Genomic DNA, 5,391 nt, shown 5'->3' with positions numbered 1-5,391 from the left:
ATTTATTTATTTATTTATTTATTTATTTGGATATGTTTTCCAGATCTTCCTTTTCCCTATCTTCATCTCTTTTTTCTTATCTATCTATTTTTTTTCCGTGACCAGGACTCTTCATAGATAGATAATTTCTAATTCAGATCATTCCAACAGTTAATTTCTAAATTTCTAACCCAGATCTAAATAATTGCTAATATCCTTCGTAAAAGAAAAAAGTAAAACTACTAACATGAAATGACATCTATCTTCGTTTATCTGCCTACCATCTCTCCATTATCTGCCTTCTTCTGATCTCTCCATTATTGTCTAACCATCTATCTGTCATTATTGTCTAACCCTCTCTCCATCATATGCATTTGTTTCCTCCAGACAATATTGTTTATCTGCCTACCATCTCTCCATTATCTGCCTTCTTCTGATCTCTCCATTATTGTCTAACCATCTATGCGTCATTATTGAACCCTCTCTCCATCATATGCATTTGTTTTCTCCAGACAATATTTTCTTTCTGTTAAAGTTTTGTTTGATGAAGTATTGATACATGATGAGAGAGGTATTTTAGGGGAGGGGATGAGAGATTGAAAGAGAGGTGGGCAGTTTTTTTTTTTTTTTCTTCCTTATTTTGTTATTTTTATTTTAATATATATATATATATATATATATATGTTAAACCATTTCTCTATTTTGTTATTTTTATTCTAATACATATATATTAAACCTAGCCGGGCGTTACGGTTTAACTTTCAAATTTTTGTGTAGCTTACACCTCTACTACAAAAGACACGTGTCGCTTTGGCCGAGTGGTTAAGTCGTGTGCCTACTAAGTACATGGGGTTTCCTCGCGAAAGTTCAAATCTCTCAGGCGACCTGAAATAAAATTTTAATGCCGAGTTAATTAGATATTTGTTTTTTTTTTCTTTCTTTTTTTTTTAAAATCTATTAATTAGATATTTGTTTTTTTTTTCTTTCTTTTTTTTTTTTTGAAATCTATTAGAAAAAGTTTAGCTTTCAAATTTTCGCATAGCTTAGACCTTTACTACAAAGGACACGTGTCACTTTAGCCGAGTAGTTAAGGCGTGTGCCTGCTAAGTACATGGAGTTTCCCTGCGAGAGTTCGAATCTCTAAGGTACCGTGAAATATAATTTTAATGCCGAGTTAATTAGATATTTGTTTTTTTTTTATTTTTATATTTTTTAAAATCTATTAGAAAAAGTTTTAACTTTCAAATTTTTGTATAGTTTAGACCTCAACTACAAAGGACACATGTCGCTGTGGCTGAGTGGTTAGGGCGTGTGCCTGCTAAGTACATGGGGTTTCCGCGCGATAGTTTGAATCTCTCAGGCGATGTGAAATAAAATTTTAATGCTGTGTTAATTAGATATTTGTATTTTTTTTCTTTTATTTCTTTTAAAATCTATTAGAAAAAGTTTAACTTTCAAATTTTTGTGTAGCTTAGACCTCTACTACAATGGATGTGTGTCGCTTTGGCCGAGTGGTTAAGGCGTGTGCTTGCTAAGTACATGAAGTTTCCCTGCGAGAGTTCGAATCTCTCAGGCGACGTGAAAGAAAATTTTAATGCCGAGTTAATTAGATATTTGTTTTTTTTTTCTTTTATATTTTTTAAAATCTATTAGAAAAAGTTTAACTTTCAAATTTTTGTGTAGCTGAGACCTCTACTACAATGGATGTGTGTCGCTTTGGCCGAGTGGTTAAGGCAGGTGCCTGCTAAGGTACATGGGGTTTCCCCGCAAGAGTTTGAATCTCTCAGGCGACGTGAAAGAAAATTTTAATGCCGAGTTAATTAGATATTTGTTTTTTTTTTCTTTTTCTTTTATATTTTTTAAAATCTATTAGAAAAAGTTTAACTTTCAAATTTTTGTATAGCTTAGACCTCTACTACAAAGGACATGTGTTGCTTTGGCCGAGTGGTTAAGGCATGTCGGTGCTAAGTACATGGGGTTTCCCCGCGATAGTTTGAATCTCTCAGGCGACGTGAAATAAAATTTTAATGACCTCTACTACAAAGGACACGTGTTGCTTTGGCTGAGTTGTTAAGGCGTGTGCCTGCTAAGTACATGGGGTTTCCCCGCGATAGTTTGAATCTCTCAGGCGACGTGAAATAAAATTTTAATGACCTCTACTACAAAGGACACGTGTTGCTTTGGCTGAGTTGTTAAGGCGTGTGCCTGCTAAGTACATGGGGTTTCCCCGCGATAGTTTGAATCTCTCAGGCGACGTGAAATAAAATTTTAATGACCTCTACTACAAAGGACACGTGTTGCTTTGGCTGAGTGGTTAAGGTGTGTGCCTGCTAAGTACAAGGGGTTTCCCCGCGATAGTTCGAATCTCTCAGGCACAGTGAAATAAAATTTTAATGCCGAGCTAATTAGATATTTGTTTTTATTATTTTTATATTTTTTAAATTCTATTAGAAAAAGTTTTAACTTTCAAATTTTTGTATAGTTTAGACCTCAACTACAAAGGACACGTGTCGCTGTGGCCGAGTGGTTAAGGCGTGTGCCTTCTATGTACATGGTGTTTTCGCGCGATAGTTCGAATCTCTCATGCGACAATCTATTAGAAAAAGTTTAACTTTCAAATTTTTGTATAGCTTTTTCAAATTTTTGTATAGCTTAGAACTCTACTACAAAGGACATGTGTTGCTGTGACTGAGTGGTTAAGGCGTGTGCCTTCTAAGTACATGGGGTTTTGTATAGCTTTTTCAAATTTTTGTATAGCTTAGACCTCTACTATAAAGGACATGTTAGATATTTGTAAATAAAATTTTAATGCGCTGTTAATTAGATATTTGTATTTTTTTCTTTTATTTTTTCAAAAATCTATTTCAAATTTTTGTATAGCTTAAGGGACATGTTAGATATTTGTAAATAAAATTTTTTGTATAGCTTAGACCTCTACTATAAAGGACATGTTAGATATTTGTAAATAAAATTTTAATGCGCTGTTAATTAGATATTTGTATTTTTTTCTTTTATTTTTTCAAAAATCTATTTCAAATTTTTGTATAGCTTAAGGGACATGTTAGATATTTGTAAATAAAATTTTTTGTATAGCTTAGACCTCTACTATAAAGGACATGTTAGATATTTGTAAATAAAATTTTAATGCGCTGTTAATTAGATATTTGTATTTTTTTCTTTTATTTTTTTAAAAATCTATTAGAAAAAGTCTAACTTTCAAATTTTTGTATAGCCTAGACCTCTACTGCAAAGGACATGTTAGATATTTGTATTTTTTTTCTATTATTTTTTTAAAAATCTATTAGAAAAAGTTTAACTTTCAAATTTTTGTATAGCTTAGACCTCTACTACAATGGATTTCTGTCGCTTTGGCCGAGTGGTTAAGGCGTGTTCCTGCTAAGTACATGGGGTTTCCCCGTGAAAGTTCGAATCTCTCAGGTGACGTGAAAGAAAATTTTAATTCAAAGTTAATTAGATATTTGTTATTTTTTTTATTTTTTTATTTTTTAAAATCTATTAGAAAAAGTTTAGCTTTCAAATTTTTGTATAGCTTAGACCTCTACTACAAAGGAGATGTGTGGCTTTGGCCGAGTGGTTAAGGCATGTCCGTGCTAAGTACATGGGGTTTCCCCCCGATAGTTTGAATCTCTTAGGCGACGTATAATTTAATTTTAATGACCTCTACTACAAAGGACACGTGTTGCTTTGGCTGAGTGGTTAAGGCGTGTGCCTGCTAAGTACATGGGGTTTCCTCTACTACAAAGGATACGTGTCGCTGTGGCAGAGTGGTTAAGGCGTGTGCCTGCTAAGTACATGGGGTTTCCGCGCGATATTTTGAATCTCTCAGGCGACGTGAAATAAAATTTTAATGCCGTGTTAATTAGATATTTGTATTTTTTTTCTTTTATTTTTTTAAAAATCTATTAGAAAAAGTTTAACTTTCAAATTTTTGTATAGCTTTGACCTTTACTACAAAGGACACGTGTCGCTTTGGCCGAGTGGTTAAGGCTTGTGCCTGCTAAGTTCATGGGGTTTCCCGTGATAGTTTGAATCTCTCAGGCGAAGGGAAATAAAATTTTAATGCCGTGTTAATTAGATATTTGTATTTTTTTTGTTTTATTTTTTTTTAAAATCTATTAATAAAAGTTTAACTTTCAAATTTTTGTATAGCTTAGACCTCTACTACAAAGGACACGTGTCTCTTTAGCGAGTGGTTAAGGCGTGTGCCTGCTAAGTACATGGAGTGTAAAATTTTAATGCCGAGTTAATTAGATATTTGTTTTTTTTTTCTTTTATTTTGTTTAAAATCTATTAGAAAAAGTTTTAACTTTCAAATTTTTGTATATCTTAGACCACTACTACAAAGGAGACGTGTCACATTGGCTGAGTGGTTAAGGCGTGTAACTGCTAAGTACATGGGGTTTCCTCGTGAGAGTTCGAATCTCTCAATCGACGAGAAATAAAAATTTAATGCTGAGTTAATTCGATATTTGTTTTTTTTTTCTTTTATTTTTTTTGAAAATCTATTCTTTTATTTTTTTTTTAAATCTATTAGAAAAAGTTTAACTTACAAATTTTTGTATAGCTTAGACCTCTACTACAAAGGACATGTGTTGCTTTGGCCGAATGGTTAAGGCATGTCGGTGCTAAGTACATGGGGTTTCCCCACAATAGTTTGAATCTCTCAGGCGACGTGAAATCAAAATTTTAATGACCTCTACTACAAAGGACATGTGTCGCTTTGGCCGAGTGGTTAAGGCGTGTGCCTGCTAAGTACATGGGGTTTCCCTGCGATAGTTCGAATCTCTTAGGCGACGTGAAATATAAAATTTTAATGACCTCTACTACAAAGGACACGTGTCGCATTGGCCACTGTACATGGGGTTTCCCCGACGCGATAGTTTGAATCTCTCAGGCGACGTGAAATGTTTCCCCGCGATAGTTCGAATCTCTCAGGCACCGTGAAATAAAATTTTTAATGCCGAGTTAATTAGATATTTGTTTTTATTATTTTTATATTTTTTAAAATCTATTAGAAAAAGTTTTAACTTTCAAATTTTTGTATAGTTTAGACCTCAACTACAAAGGACACGTGTCTGTGGTCGAGTGGTTAAGGCTTGTGCCTGCTATGTACATGGGGTTTTCGCGCGATAGTTCGAATCTCCCGTGTGACGTGAAATAAAATTTCAATGCTGTGTTAATTAGATATTTGTTTTTTTTTTCTTTTATATTTTTTAAAATCTATTAGAAAAAGTTGAAATAAAATTTTAATGACCTCTACTGCAAAGGACACGTGTTTTTGAATGCTGTGTTATTTTTTCTTTTATATTTTTTAAAATCTATTAGAAAAAGTTGAAATAAAATTTTAATGACCTCTACTGCAAAGGACACGTGTTTTTGAATGCTGTGTTA

General features: G+C 33.1%; 6 non-coding genes across 6 annotated transcripts; all 6 read left to right on the top strand.

Annotated features, from left to right (window-relative positions):
* The first annotated feature begins 783 nt into the window (after positions 1-783).
* Positions 784-865, top strand: TRNAS-ACU. The gene has a single exon. It is a non-coding gene; the product is annotated as a tRNA-Ser (tRNA).
* Positions 866-1,476: 611 nt separating this feature from the next.
* Positions 1,477-1,558, top strand: TRNAS-GCU. The gene has a single exon. It is a non-coding gene; the product is annotated as a tRNA-Ser (tRNA).
* A 717-nt stretch (positions 1,559-2,275) lies between these two features.
* On the top strand, positions 2,276-2,356 carry TRNAS-GCU. The gene has a single exon. It is a non-coding gene; the product is annotated as a tRNA-Ser (tRNA).
* A 132-nt stretch (positions 2,357-2,488) lies between these two features.
* TRNAR-UCU lies at positions 2,489-2,570 on the top strand. Its single transcript has one exon. It is a non-coding gene; the product is annotated as a tRNA-Arg (tRNA).
* Positions 2,571-3,341: 771 nt separating this feature from the next.
* TRNAS-GCU lies at positions 3,342-3,423 on the top strand. Its single transcript has one exon. It is a non-coding gene; the product is annotated as a tRNA-Ser (tRNA).
* Positions 3,424-4,714: 1,291 nt separating this feature from the next.
* On the top strand, positions 4,715-4,796 carry TRNAS-GCU. The gene has a single exon. It is a non-coding gene; the product is annotated as a tRNA-Ser (tRNA).
* Positions 4,797-5,391: the final 595 nt, after the last annotated feature.

The sequence above is a fragment of the Cucurbita pepo genome, chromosome LG13 (genome assembly GCF_002806865.2).
Source record: "Cucurbita pepo subsp. pepo cultivar mu-cu-16 chromosome LG13, ASM280686v2, whole genome shotgun sequence".
NCBI lineage: Eukaryota > Viridiplantae > Streptophyta > Magnoliopsida > Cucurbitales > Cucurbitaceae > Cucurbita > Cucurbita pepo.
This window is presented reverse-complemented; position numbering and strand designations above follow the sequence as displayed.